General features: G+C 44.8%; 1 long non-coding RNA gene across 9 annotated transcripts in view; it reads right to left on the reverse strand.

Annotated features, from left to right (window-relative positions):
• LOC121075898 overlaps positions 1 to 15,531 on the reverse strand; it is a 210,795-nt gene that overhangs the window by 98,746 nt on the left and 96,518 nt on the right. For all 9 annotated transcript variants that reach the window (XR_005823230.1, XR_005823232.1, XR_005823227.1 and 6 more), the window contains one exon: positions 2,473 to 2,619. This is a non-coding gene — a long non-coding RNA (uncharacterized LOC121075898). The remainder of the gene's footprint in view (positions 1 to 2,472; positions 2,620 to 15,531) is intronic.

Below are 15,531 nucleotides of genomic sequence, written 5' to 3' on the forward strand. Positions count from 1 at the left end.
GCTTTCTGATCTCGCTCCTTCGAAGAAATGTGACAGCAACACTGAGCAAACAGCTGAACGAGTGTCTCAAGTACTGCCCCACAAGGCCCTGGAGCTGCAGATGCGGCACGCGGTGAGCCCTGGGACCCACGTTTCCAAAGGGATGGCTTCTGAGCGGTGCAGAAATCTGTAGGCACATCCCTGCCCCATGCAGTGCGCGACAAGCAGGAGAAGAAAGAAAAGCAAAGAATGAAAGAGTAAGTGCTGCTCTGCAGCTGCCAGTCCTTTGGGGGTTGCAAGAGACCGGAGCAAGTGTTTCAAGTGCAAACAGGGCAAGGAGATACACACCCTGAGCAGCTGGAGCATGGCCCTGTGGGGCAGTGTGTTCCCTCTTACACGTCTGTATAGTACTCGTGGCCATGTTCAGGCATGCTTTCTGTGCTCAGCCATCACAGCCTTTACAAGCCAGAGAGCAGGTACAGAGCAGGAATACAGCTTACTGCACAGCAGAAGGGCACGGTAAGCCAGCCTAGCGCTCAAGTTATGGTCATGCAGTCAGGGGGCAAATGAATTGCAGCAGCTCTGCGCTTCCCCATCCCTCAGCAGAGCTGCCTCAACTTCGCCGCTGCAGGCTCTCAGCCTGCCCCAGCTGCACAGTGGTTTCTGTTAGCTAAATCTCAACGTAAGAGATTCTCATGAACTATGGCAAAGACTGTTTCACCTCCTGAGCAGTGCAAGGACGCTCAGCTCCCACCACAGAAGACACTCCATGACTTTCTGGTACTCAGTGAATCATTCCCCACATCCCATAGCAGTCACTGCAGAACTGGTCAGAAATTGTAAGACAATGCACCAGTGCAAGATGACGTTGTGCTGAATCCAAAATTTTGTCAGAAATATCTTGTAAGCTTCCACCACGGTGGGTCTGTAGGCATGGAATCCAAGAGGAACAGGAATCCTGTTTTCTTCAGGCTTTGCTAGCTAAGCTGGGATTCCAGTCTCCATGGCGGGCAGCTGAACATCTGGAAAAGCAGCATGCAGACTGCCATGGCACGGGCATCCCCGCACTCCCAGCTGCAGAGCATCCTTGCTACCTTCTCTCAGAAACACCACGTGTCAGGAGGTCTGGGTTGGTTTTTGTTTTTTTGACTCAATACCAGAATCTATGGTTTTGAGGCATTTGTAAGATTTTGGCTTCATTCTGTGACAAAATCACCTGTTTTAGAAAAAGGGGGTGAACGTATCACAGAAACGTTTCAAACGTTTTGACATCTTCCACAAACAGCAGCTCCAAGATTTGCTTTGGGCTTGGAGCACACACTGGTGCTGAACTTCTCGAAGCGGTGGAAACTCTGTAGTGCAGTCAGTCCTGGCCAGAGGACCTGACCCCAAGAGGCTCTATAGGTACTAAAGAAGTGAGCAAAGTTCATGATGGAAAGAGGCACCGAGGTATTGATTTTCAGAGGGAAAAGTATTTCCAATTCTCTAGCCTCATCCTGCTGACATACAAGAAGCTGTATTAATTCGCAATAAAATTAAGAAAAGAATGAGGTGCCTTTTGTATGGAAAAGCCTGTAACTACAATAGATACTGACCATGAATATAAATGGGAACTTATAGAAAAAAAAAATAATAATCAGGCCAGGCAAATTAGCCAGTGCTAAAAGCCTAGATATAGCCTACGCATGCCAAATGTTACTCTGGAGAAATCTTGTAATTGCTTTAAGGATAGGCTTAAGATACTGTAAGTAAAAGCCATTCAATAAGGAAGCAGAGAGCATAGCAGGCAGCTACCAGGAATGTCATCATGCAGAAAATGCTTCTTTCCATCTCCATCTAGTGGGTCAAACGAGCTATTGCTTCCTCCTGAGATGCTTTTATGGCATCACATGCAGAGAATTACCCTTGTTACATAACAAGCCTTTCAGTCCCTTAATTCTTTCCCCATGGCTTTCCTCTGTTCCTCTAGCTGCATCTCTCTCTGTCTCTCTCTCTTCATCACAAAAAGAGTGATTCCCTAAGTTTCTCCATTTTGCTTAATGGTATTCATTGCACATTAGGGCCATTTTACAGTGAGATTTACAGCAATGTCACGAATAGAGAAAATTGTTGTAAAATAACCATGGACAACATTATAAAACAGCAATAAAATCAGCAATAATGCACAGCTGTGTATTTATGTCTGCCACCTGTTCCTTTTTTTTTTTTTAAGCCACCTCTAATCAGATCAACCAGTTCAGCAAAAGAATGATCTGATAATGCTTCACATGAAAGCAAAGGTCCAAATTTCAGCCGGCTATCCCATTAGACACAGACACAAAGACAGAGCATCCTCCGTGCACACATGTACACATGCATCAGGCACAGGAACAGAGGAGACATCGTTCAGAGTGGTCAACAGCAGGGCAGTCATCAAATAACGATCTCTACATGCAACACATGCACAAAAACATGCATCCACCCAGAGACACGTACTATAAACATTCATCTGACCACGTGTTCAAGGTAGCTATATCCATCTGCTTAGGCGTCCACAGGGTCCTAATCCCCTGTTCCCAGACTGATCTGGAGGTCCCATGTTGAGCAAGAAGTCCTTGGCCATGGCCTGCAGAAAGCTGGCTGGCCACTGGGCCGATTCCTCTGTGTAAGAAGAAAAGAGGAAGATGTCAGCAAGAGAGCCAAGCCATGAATCATAGGTCGGGTGACAGGGGAATCTTACGAAAAATGAAAAATAAAAGAGACACGGGGCCAGAGAGGTGCAGGAAAGGCAAAAGATAGGAAAATCAGAAATGCATTTCAGAAGTACTCAGTGAATTAAACAGGGGGTTGAAATATAAGAAATACAGCCTTTTCATAGTATTTCTTCATGAACGATGCCCTTGCTCTCCCCCAAAAGCCACCTCTCACTTTCCTTCTGCTGCACCCAGGGTGTCCAGGGCCCCGAGCGTTGCTTGTGAGGCACCCAGGGCACAAACGCTGTGGCCGTGCCGCAGGCACAGCCCACCTCAACTGAACCAACAACCTTCCCTACAACACAGTCCCTGAGCGCCTCTGGTCACCCTCCTGGTTCAGAAGTGATATAATTGGCAGGTGCTACTTTTCTAAGGCAAAAATCAGCAGATTTGGAAGTGCAGTTTATGTATATGAACATTTACCTGTAAGTGCAATGTTAATTAGCAAAGGTCAGAACCACTTCAAGTATTTCATAAATACAATTGACTTTGGAAGTACAGGTATAGATACTCATCTGTACACCCACACATGATCTATATATAATATATATATACACTCTCATACATATATACACAACTGCCTGAGGTCAGCAATAAAACAATGGATTTATACCTTCCAGATCTGGTCTCTAATAAATTCTATTGTTATTTTTAGTGGCAAGGACAAACAGATGTTTTTGGTTGGAAACAGAGGTTTCCACGTGCCCAGCTCTGTCAGCGCACAGCACTGGCTGTCCAGCTCACCGTGTGCTGCTCCTCTGGTTTAGCCCTGTACAAACTGGGCACTTACTGATACATGCAGGCACTTTCCTGTGGCTCTTTCTACGTCTTTTTATCAGGCAAAATTCCCCCTAACACATCAGTACGTTACCATTGCTCAAGCCTGGGGAACCCATGACTTGCACGTGAGCCAGAGCTTCCTCCTCTTCCTAAACTCCTTGCTGAATTCAGCTTGAGGGCCAGGAGAGAAAGATCGTGGGAAAATAAATTAATGTTAGTGAAGAAGAAGGAGGTAAGTCTGCCTTCACATCGATGAGGGCTGCAGCACGTCCCCACCACTGGGTGATGACAAGTGGCCACAGGGGGCTCAGCACAGCAGCCCTCATGTCAGACGTCAAAGGCTGAAGAATAAGTAAACGGTGAGGCTGAAAGAGAACAGTTTTGTCCTTTAGTCTAACTTCCAACACAGACCATCCATGGCAGGCTGCACTTAATATTTCAGCTCTAAATACGCCGTCTGGTTAGTGCTGGGGTGGTTTGCCAAGACCATCCTTCCCCCTGGGCAAGGGAGAGTGGACTGAGACCAGCCACTGCTCGCAGGGCGTGGATTTCATATGGTTCGCAACTTGCTTTCCACCTCTGGCAAGCATTTCTACATCCAACACTCCGAAATAATTGCTGTGGGATCTGTGAACAGCCTGGTGCATTTAGATATCCCAATTTGCTTTATGGATCGTTTTGTGATGAACAAGGGCAGAACGGCTGCCTTGGGTAACATCCAACCAACAGTGATAAAAAGCAGCCCTGTGCGCCGTACCACCTAGGAGGAACGTGTGAAAGGGGCTGTCAAAAAACATTTGGGTAAACTATCAATAACCGCTCTTGTGCAAACCACAAAACTCTCTGGAACGGAAGGCGCATGGACTGAATTTTAAATGTCCTACCCTGCTGCAGTCAGAGCCACCGCAGACGGTTATTGGTCGCACTCGAGGCACTTTTGTTCAGATGCTGCAGCTCTGCCTACAAACAGCGCTGCTTGGTTAACACACGTTGTTAACAGCCACCTCTGAATTAGGAAGGAGCTTTCGTTGCGCAGATACCCAATGGGTAAGACGTTAGAAGAAACTGCAAATGAGAGCAAGTGTAGAGCTGGTGAAAAGTTTCCGCTGAAAAGCAGCTTTAAGTGAGCAATGTTTTACACAATAAGGGCCTGCCCTCAGCGAAAAGATCCTCAGCAGGGATCCAGTGAGCAGGTCTCGTGCTCGCTCCCTTTTCCACCTGCCCAGATTTCCAACCCCAGCCCCAACCTCCAGGATCCAGCAGAGCTGGGTGACCGCAGCGTGACGGCAGTGCCACGGGAAAGCAGGGCCCACCTGGGGAGGGCACGGGAGCGTGTGGTGCCTGAATTACAGCTCTTCTGAAGTTCAGTCTGAATCATTTAAGTACCCCAATGTTTATTCCTCTTGAATACTACATATATTTTCATTGTTGTTAGAAAATTCCAAATTGTTGGAGTTGTTTTGAACTCCAAGTTGAAAAAATCTCAACCTCTTCTAGCCAAGAGGCACAGAACAACTCCACCTTAGTTGAACGAATGGTAATGATATTATAACACAGCAAAACACCATACAAAAGATCTGCTTGGAGCCATATTAGCCCTGATTTTACTCATCACTGAGTCACACAGGGAGCAGCAAGTGAGGTGTGAGTGAGGCTCCAGGACCATTAGCAAACCCTTTCCTTCCTCTGCTCCTCAATTCACCCACCCCTGCCCTGGGCATAATGAAGTTTTCTCTAACTCCCAAGCTTCAAGGCTAAATGCATTAATAACTGTAAAACACTCTTCCCTCAGTAGCTAGATGAAAAGAATATAGAAATTAAAACAATGTATACAAGATTATTATAATGGGGATGATATGAAAGCCCTTGTGGAAGTGCTTGAAGGCCGTTGGATAAAGTCATTCAGTGATGACCCTAAAGCTATAATGAGCTTCTCATCTTGTACAGCTTCTCCAACTAATCTAATATGGTGGTGAAAAAAAGGAATATCAGCCTTTTGTGAAACGAAGCCTGAAGGCAAATCTTTCCTTAACACAAGTTCTGCAGGTCAAAATAGGATCAAGAATCTTCATCACTAGCAAGCAAATAATTACCCCAAAGGTGAAAGACAAGTAACTGAGGACCCATCCAAATTACACGCAGCTAGCCCAGCACAAAGCAGAAAGATTTCTAATGTGGTGATCTTTCTCATGGTTATTTGTCACAAGTATTCCTTTATCTGACGGTTTCTGAGGAAAAGAGAAGGATCAATTCTGGCAAAAAAATCTCTACCCTGCAGTTGAATTTTCAAAGCTGTGACAGATCATATGGACACTATATAGAAATGAAAAGAAGGTCAGGCAACACAGGCAGCCTAACAGTTAGTGTTGCATTTGAGATGCATGAAGGATCAAGCAATGATAAGCTTGATACCATGCTGAAGCTAACACGGTAGTACACAAAGCAGTAATGAAGCATGTACTTCAAAAGCACGTCCCCACTCCTGTCCACAAAGGTACAAAAATTAAAACCGAAGCTTGCAGGAAAGCCTGTGAGAAGGGTGGGTGTGCAAGAAGAGAGGGGTGCGGAAATTCAAAACCTTCATTTTCAAATATTAAAACATCACCATTCAAAAACTGGTGGGAGAAATGAATCAACACGCTTCACTGCTTCTAACAAGTGCTTTCTCAGTGCAAAAACCCTTGAATTTTTTTTTTTTTGAATTTAAAATTCTTACAGACATCTTAAAACTTGCAGCCAGCTCTATTCTGCACAAAATCAGACCGCCAGGGTGTTGGGGCAGTTTAAGGCACCCTACAAAACCAGTGAAATTCATTTCACATAGCCCTTAGTGTTTAAATGCCATTCCTTAGGCAGATGGCAAGTGACCTGACCAATTTCAGCCACCCAAACTACACGACTCCTGCACTTAGGAGCTACCTCTCATGCACACTAAATCACAGGTGCCTCGCACTGGGATGGGATGAACGGGGCATCTGAAGATGGCTTAACTGCCCGCAAAGCGTATGGTAATAAGGAAACTTCCAGCTGAGTTATGTAGCCTGCTAGCACCAGTGATAAAGTACAGCTTGTGACAACATGCTGCTCTGAGTTAGCAAATCACAGCATTATTGTTATTTTATTTGGCTTCTGCGGAGGGAGGCATTTAAAAGCTTAGGTCAATACCAACCGTTTTTAGAAACGCCAGACATCCGCAGTTAAGAGGAGCCTCAGCTGCAGACTCAGCTCTTCGGAGACAGGCCATGAACGCACTTCTCCAGACGGGCACCCAAAAGCGGAGGCACTCAAACCCAACAGCTGCAGCTGGAGTAGTTGGCCCCAGTGTTTATTTCTCCCCAGCCCTCCCAATTTTGTTTACCGAGACCAGAAGATGGACTGGCCAAGAATGGGTTAGGAGGCATAAATTTAGCACTCTGGGAGTTTTGTCATTCCGATCATGTTTGCAATGAGTATGACATCATTCCTTATCATGGCAGGCGAGACCCCGAGGGAAGGAAAGAACTAACAGCTCTGACACACGCCAAGGACCTGATTCACCCTTACTTTACACCAGCTTTCTGTGCCACTGCAATTCAATCGGAAACAGTGTGAATCAGCCCCGTGATTCTTATCAGGGATCTAGCTGGCTGGTTAATTCTAAAATAAAATAAAACATGGAGTTCATAGTCGTCGTCCTGGCACCGTGGAAGAAAACACAAAGCTGCCTTCCGACTGGGTCTGGAAGGGACAGACCTGTCCCTGCTGCGAAGTCAGCACGCCACTGAGCTGCTGGATCTGCCCTAAGGACTGCGGAAGTGACTTAGCTCACTCCACCTTCCTCCCACTGCTTAGTTCCTTCTCCACTTGATTTTTTCCTACCTTGTCCAAAGCTACAGATTTTGTCTACCAAGCACAAGCCGACTGTAGGAGGGTCACAGCTCACCTTATAGGAGTGGTTCTGCTACTGCAAAATAAAAAAAAAAAAATTTCCCCTCTGGTAACTTCTTATCACATGTTAGGCTGTCTCCAATGTCTGCCCCTGTCCTGCAGGGCTGACTATCGCTTCCGTCCATATCAGAAGCACAAGAAGTGCCTGCAACCTTCCGGAGGCAGCAAGGGGTGAACCTGACAGATTTCAATGATGCTGACACGTCCTCGTCACCAAGGTTGTGATTGGGACACAGAATCCCAATGCCAGTAAAACTCAAACTCATCAGAGTAACTCAATGTAATGATCAGGAAGGAAGGAGGAAAAGAAAAGGAAAAAAGGGAAGAGGTAGGGTGATGAGCACCCAGCAAAGAGGGGAAAACATTTATCTGAGAACTGCTACCAAGAGCTGCTTGGTGCAAGCTGCCACATGCACCAAGGTGCCACTAGTAGCATGGGCTGCTGTTGCTTTTCTCCTAGGTGGAAGTGCAGCTCTGACTCTCAGAAGTCCCTCTCCTCCTTTCCCCTTAATCAGGAACCTTAACCACATGGAGCAAACAATGATCTTGGCCTAATTTGCAATGCTTAGCTAAGATCTGTCTGCATTTAAGTGCTATGTCAGTGTATTTGCTGTAGGTATTAAGACAGTTAGTCATCTCTGCTGCTGAGCCTACAGCAATATTGCTACAACTTCAAAGGCCCTTACTGAGAATAATATCTTTTGGCTAATTAAATCAGGATATAATGTAACAAAGTTTTTTTTTTTTTTTCTCTTCCTTGAGTTTCTGCTTTCATAACCTAATCAGGCATTTTACTGGGTGAAACATCTCTATTAAGTCTCTCATTTCTCAGCCACATGATACAAAAACAGGATGATAATTGAGGCTGCATAATTGATGTGCGCAATGACAGAATATAGAAAAGGGCTCCATTAGCCAGGTCACATCATTAGCATACATTACGTTCAACAAGATTGCTCTCTTCACCTCCTATTTATTAATGGGTTAATCCAGTCCCATCAGCCTGAATACATCATTGTTTAGGTCCTTTCCTGTAAGATACAGTAGCTCAGTGTTACCTTAGGAAAGAACTGCTGCCAAGGGTAATAAAATCCCCTCCGTGTCAGCATTGCAGCGGTGCTGTTTGCAGGAGCGCTCGGCTCCTCTAAAAGCCAGGGCTGCAGTAACATCTGCAGCACCGACACAGCATTGGCAGCACAGGTCCGAGCGGAGAGGGAACTCTGCAAGGACACGTGTGAGATGCTGCCAGATCAGACCACACATGGGCTCCTCCAACGATCCCAGCATCTAATCTGCCTTTGATTTCCTGTCTTGGTGACCACGTTTCCCAGCGAGAAGAGAGTTCATTTCCTTCCCCGCTGCCACTGACATAGACACCAGCTCCCGTGCCAAAAGAAATTCAGAGCTAAAATGTTTTGGCCTCCTCCGGAGGTGCAGATACCTGGTTATTGCATTGGCTGCACTGAATTTGCATTAAGAAATTGCCGTGGGGCCGAAGGCAGCTGCCCGTCATTGGAAAAACTCTGGAAGAGTTCACATCTGCTAACGGTGGGGTGAAGTTAAAAGCCTGGTGTCCCGGTGCTCTGGTAAATGCTGGAGGGAAAAGCCGCCCCTGAAGACAAGCCAGGAGAACTTCTAGGTGCTGTGAGGGAGCTCTCTGGTTGTATCGTGACCCTACAGAAACTGGCCTTGTAAATTTGGTATATAACTAGACGGCTTAAGTCAACCTGTGTCTTTCACATTCCTCCTTGTACAAAACCCAGCACTAGGTTACAAAATCCCTTGGAACTTCAAACCTCACAACTCAGAGGCAAGTTTTGTCCAACTGAAAAGTTCATTCCAGGATTATCTTCTAACAATAACCTGTGTGTGATCTCCCAAACTGCTCTTATGACTGTACCTTTTCAGTTTATTGTTTTAGCACGTGGAGAGATCAACTGAGCTCAGAGCTCCATTGTGCTAGACGGCACACGGGTAGCCAGATAAATGACAGAAGGAGGAAGAGCTATTATTCCCATTTCACATCTAGGTTCAAAAAACCTACATGACTTGTCTAGTCACATAGAAAAATCTATAACAGAAGGAAGTGAAGACATATTTCTGACTGTAGCCATGCTCCTTACCTGTGCTAATTAACCTGCCCCAAGGCAATAATTATCCACTTCCTTTCCTGGCCTATCTTGCTCCCCTCCACCAGAAAGGGAACAGAAGCAGCGAGGCCAATCTCAGATGATGAGAACTTGAAATGGTGAATGGCTTGCACACGATTCGCTTACTGCTCCTTGAGGAAGAAACCAGTCTTTGTAAATCGACTTCTTCTTATTCTGGGAATCTGCAGATCAAACTATTGCACTGCTTGTGTGAGTGACGTCCCTACAATGCAGAGAGCACCGAGCCCCCGCAGTTAATCAGCGCTGCCAGGTGCACTTCTGCCTAGCAGTGCAGCCTGCTTGACTCCGCTACTTGAGCAGAGTAGATGCACAAACCATTCTCATTTTCATATCTCATTCAGAAAGTGACACAGAAAGACTTCTGCGCTCGAAGCCGGTGATGCATTGATACATTTACCAGCATATCATCATCAGTACTGTGGCTGAGACATGAACATAATCTGCTGTGTTGGATCTCTCAGACATGTTAAGAGTTATATTAATAAGACAGCAGGTTGTCAGCTCTCCTAGTGAAGTACCAGAGGTTTTTTTTTTTTTAAACACTTAATAGTAGCAACTCACGGTTTAGAAGCTCTGAAGTAAAATATAGGCTCCTATCTCTTAACTGGCCTTTCATTCATGCTCCTTTTTTCAAGATTGGTATGGGATACAGCACAAAATAATTACTCTGAAGACCTCCACTAGAGCAAAGCTCTCAAACAGCAAGCAAATGTACCTTTCCACCTACCCAGGATGCTGAATTAAACCATATACAGACCACAAAAATCTTCAAGTCCCATAGTAAAGTAAAAGGAATTGATAACAGTCATTTTAAATGAAGTGGGCACTGCCATTTCAGTTCATATGAATAGGGAAAGGAAAGTCAAACATCCCCTTTGCAGCTGGACCCTCTGCCCCAGCCCTCCACCAGAAAACCGAGATGGCTACTTTGCTACAAAAATATTCTCCATATTCAGCTAGCATAAGCTATTGTGTATTTGTCTATTTTATATTTCTTTTTAATGTGCATCATTTAAATCATTTTCATTCTGGGTCTGATCAAAAATAGTTCACATCCAAAGCCAAATAAATCCTCACTGAAAGTGCATTTTCCCTGTGAAAACTCACTGATTATGAGACCTGAAACCGCAATCAGCATGAAATAGCACGGCTTGATTTCACTCTTCAATCTGTGTGCCTCGATTCCGATCCCTGCTCAAGCCAGCTGATGACAAGGGAATCATCCCAGGGCTACCCAGCACCGTCCATGTAGGAATCTCTCCAGCACCACATTGACTGAGCACCCCACTGACACCCAAACTAAGGGCCCTACTCTGGTTTTAGTCAGGATTTACGCAGCAAATTCTGGCTGATTTGTACGGCAGGTGGCCCAGGGACTGACTGCGAAAAAAATCAGAATCTAGGGATTTGACCTGTCCTGGAAGGGGCAGATTGGGATGCCAACCACTAATCGGGACTAAAGTTTAAGAGAAAAATAATCAAGAGAGCTATATGTGGCAGGAAACAAGAGAGGCTGGATCCGTGGCTCCATCTGCCTTCTCCCCTCTTCTGAAGGGAGGAAGCAACCAAGCCTATTTATTTTCCTGTGTGCACAAGACCCCACATACACACACCCTGGAGGGGGCTATAAGGGGTTGGGGTTTCTTACTCTCACACCGAGTCAGATTTTAGTGCTGAGGAGGGTGGTTTTACTCTCTGATAAGGTCAGCATAGCGTACCCAGAGAGACAGAAAGGAAAGGGCTCTTTTAATTGCATTAATTATGATACATTCTCTTTTGTTTCTGATGACTGTTGCATTTTAGGATCCAGGAATGGTATCACTGAATTTTAATCAGAGATCTGAACAAGCTACTGAAATATGATTAGTTTTTCTATCTGACACTGTGATTACTGCTTAGGAGACATCTGCTGTTGCATAAAATCAAATCTTCCTTTTCTGCCTTCCATTGTGTCAACACGGGAGCTTTTCTCTTTTTTTGAAGTAGGTGGAGACATTCTCAAGAAGCGCCCCGGCCTGGGAGGTTGCTCAGTCTTTGGTACCACGTGCCCTCCGAGAACACTCTGGCACACCTCTCAGATGGATTTTGCCCTTTGCAAGACCTCTAGGCTGACAGATTGCCCACTTTGAGAGTACAGTGGGGAACAAGGCTTGATTGCTGTGCACGCATTTGCATGCGCAGGATGTGGCCCTTCTCTGTATTGCAGTTGGGGCTGCCAACTCTTCCTGTTCTCGTGGCTCGACGTTTGTCGTTGTCCTTGTGACACCTGGTCACGGGAATCGCTTGAACAGCCTGCAGCTGGGTCTCCGCTCCTGCTAGCATGTGCTGCTGAAACGCTCCTTCAAAACAAAATATGTCGCTCTCATCCAGGCGGGTGAAAAGGCCTTTTGCAAGATGACTTCATCAGAGCGCAGACGGTGGCTTTAGGCTACGCATTTAAAGCCTGATCTTGGGAGGTGCTGATCTCAACAGGGGCTGAGGGCAGCATTCAGCACCTCGCAAAGACAGCATCCGGAAAATAAAGGTAGCAGCAGAGAGGGAAGAGAGGGAGAGAGAGGAAGAAAAGAAAGAAGAAAAAAAAGAAGAAAGAAAAGGTAATATTTTTCACATCTGACCTCAAAGCTACTGGGACTGCTGTGAGGCATTTTTCCCACCCAGGTTGGTCTGTTCTAAAAGGCTGTGGGCATCAAAGAGAAAACATTATAAAATATCCATCTTCCACTCGCCTGCATTTTGCCTGTAATAGGTCTCCCACTTACACCGTTATTTTTTCCCCCCTCATCTCACCATAGAACAGAAGACGGCTGCTCACAAGGCTCATTAATATGCATAAAGTGCAGTATAATTAGTTGCCACAGGTAACCCTTCTATAACTGTGTGAATTGAGCTAATGTGCAAATATATGAAGCACTGCAAGTAGGACGGTGTAAGTAAAAGTCCCCCATTTCATAAAAGGAAATATTTGAATAATATGCAAATGCACTGGATGTTATTAACAGGATGTCAAGGTTTGACAGTCCATGTTATTGTGGAAATAAATGAGTTTTGACACAAATAACTTAGATATGCATTGATTTTTTGAACAAACGTTGTAATGAGATGTTATGTATTGTAGTGCAGGTTTATACAGATTTTGATGACTATTAGGGGGAAACATAACAGTGGATCAATTATTAATGTATTCATTAATATGCTCCAATGTGTAACAATAATTATTTTCTTTCCTTTCTCCCACCCCCCTTCAAAATGCAGTTCCTCTTGCATATTTAATATACCTGCTTGAAAGTATACCGAGCAGAGTCAATATAGGATTCAAATCAAAGATGTCGGGAAAGATGAAATTGTTCCAAAAATAAAAAGGACTGCACCTAATAACCACTGACAAATACTTCGTGAATGCTCCTTATACTCCGAATTTCTTCACTATAACTCCCTGGAGGAGGCATTAGCTTCTGTTCTTTCAAGGAACCCAGTTTCCAAGCTGGAGCCCATAGCCAGGTCAACACTTCCCAATGTTGGTCAGTGAGCTTATGTGAATTTCCATTGTGCTGGCAGTTGCTCCTGAGAAGCAGAGGAAAGATGCATCCGGAAAGCATTCAATGCCTAAGGACAAACATCTGCTGAAATAGCTTGCTGGCCAAGTTCACCAACAGGGGAATCTGCAGTTGATCCATTCTGCTGAACCTGCCAGATGTCCTTGTTTTGTGCCATCCCGTCCTGATTTCTAAAAGGACTGTCAGGGAGTCCCAGTAGGTGTTTTGGAGTCCTGCATGGGAGGGCTATCAGAGCCCTCCTCGCTGTACTCACTGTCACATTTCAGTGCTCCAAAGACCATTAGTGTGTGGAAGGGGACGTGCAAGCATTCAGCAGGGGCAGAACAGCAGCAAGAAATCCTGAGCTGATAGCAAGTGCTACAGATTTAGCTAGACCCTTTTTAACATTCCTCCAACACTATTTTCCATCACCCTAGACTTGCACAGTCATTTCCATTGGTGCAAAGATGCTGCAGGACCTTGAAGGACCACAAGAAGGTGCCCCAAAAAGCCAATAACATTTTATGGATGAAGATAAACAACTGAGCCTTCATTTCATCAAGATATTAATTTTGCCGTCACAAACTTCTCCATGCAGTAAATCTTACTGTTTTGTAGGACCTTCTGTAATATTCTTAGGTTAGGACGTTCTGGCCCTAAAAGCTTACACCATAACAGAATCAGACACAGAAGTCAAAGATATTTCAGGACAAACTCTTTCCCAGTCGTTTCACAAAGAGTAACAGAGCAGCAATTATTCTGGAAGGTGGCCAACTGAAGAGGAGTAGTCCAATTTGTGAGTATGGTCCTTGGCATCTCTGTCAAGAGAAGGGTATTTGGAGGGGTAGATGAGAGGTTCCTCTCAGCTTAGGCTGGCGAGTACTGTAGAAGGTTTTTTGACTTCTTAGAAAAATGGGCACAATCCACTTCTTGAATCACCTGAAGATGTACTTTGTGAAATTCCCCAACTTCTCAAGAATACCAGACACACAAAGCTCAGTCCGTCCAACAATCTTCCTGCCGCATAGGATAGAAACTCCTGGCTGCTTGGTATGGTTTGTTAATAGGTACTGGGAAGTATGTTCTGGCCTGTAGAGCATGGAGGCAAATTGAAGATGATCTGTTGACCTTTCTCCTTGATAGGTGGGATTCATCTTACTTAACTTTAGCTAAATTTAATAGCCTCAGCCATGGTGATTCATCCTAAATAACTAAATACACCTCCAGATAGTGCTCTCTCTCTCAGCAATAGATAAAGCCTGGATGATTAGTTCAAACTTGATGTCAACTTTCAGACAAGTTTTGTATGGCTGCTGAACCCAGTGACCCAGCAACTTCCAAGTACTGTGGGACCTGGGAACTGTGGCAAGTAAATATCTATTTCCATCAACACCACGGTTCTTTTTAAACTCATGAATTACGATTATTAGTTGATACCCTAGGACCACAAGTTACAAAAACTTATTACTTCATCAGGAGTTTTATAGCTGTTACACTTTCTCAGACTGTAGTCTGAGACAGAGTTTAACTTTAATACCCAAAGTTTTGCCATGATGCTACATGAGCAGCCACACCACCTATTTAAATGAGACACTCCTGCAATAGGGATCACCATGACTAGGTTTAATTGCCTTTTGGCTATGATGTGAACAAGAACATGCTGAAGGCAAGGTGGCAAACGAGCCACAGAGAATTAACCTAAGCCTGGACACCCCAAGCCCTGAAAGTGGGGAAAAAAAAAAAAAAAAGAAATCCAATACCAGATTTTAAATTGTGGCTAGAATCATAGGTCTAGAAGAACTAAGGAGCACATCTGCTAATTGTATGCATGTCATAAACAATGGGCTAGCTAGAGATTCACTGCCTAAACCACTCGTTTCATATGGCCAATTAGCATGCTACCTAACCCATTATCTGGCATTACTGTGGGTATCACAGTGCACAAAGAAGAGGGTCATGTAATTATAACATGATCCAGGTGACCTTTTGTACCACAGGTAATACATCGTGCCTCTCACGCTGTCTACCACTGGCCAGTAGGCTTCAGACAACTCTGAATTGTTCAGCTACAGACAAGATTTCAGAAGTGTTTCCAGCCTTGAAGCACCCAAAATAATAAGTCATTTGAGGTCTCGTGTTTTCAAGAACAGGTACCGATTTTCAGGGGCAGATTAGATGCCTTGAACATTTGCTTCGGAGATAATAACTCTCTGATGGATTTTGCTCACAGACAGTCATCATCGCCGGGTAAGTGAATCTGAAAGCAACACGAGTGTATAATTGACCGCACATTGGGGTCTGAAGCTGAGCACGGAGATGTAACCAAAGAACAGTGAAAAGCTTCAAGTGCCAAGAGGAGGAAATATTTTCTTTAGCCCATAAAAAACAGTCCCCTAAAACTGCAGGCTT

This window comes from Cygnus olor, chromosome 11, assembly GCF_009769625.2.
Source record: "Cygnus olor isolate bCygOlo1 chromosome 11, bCygOlo1.pri.v2, whole genome shotgun sequence".
Taxonomy (NCBI): Eukaryota; Metazoa; Chordata; class Aves; order Anseriformes; family Anatidae; genus Cygnus; species Cygnus olor.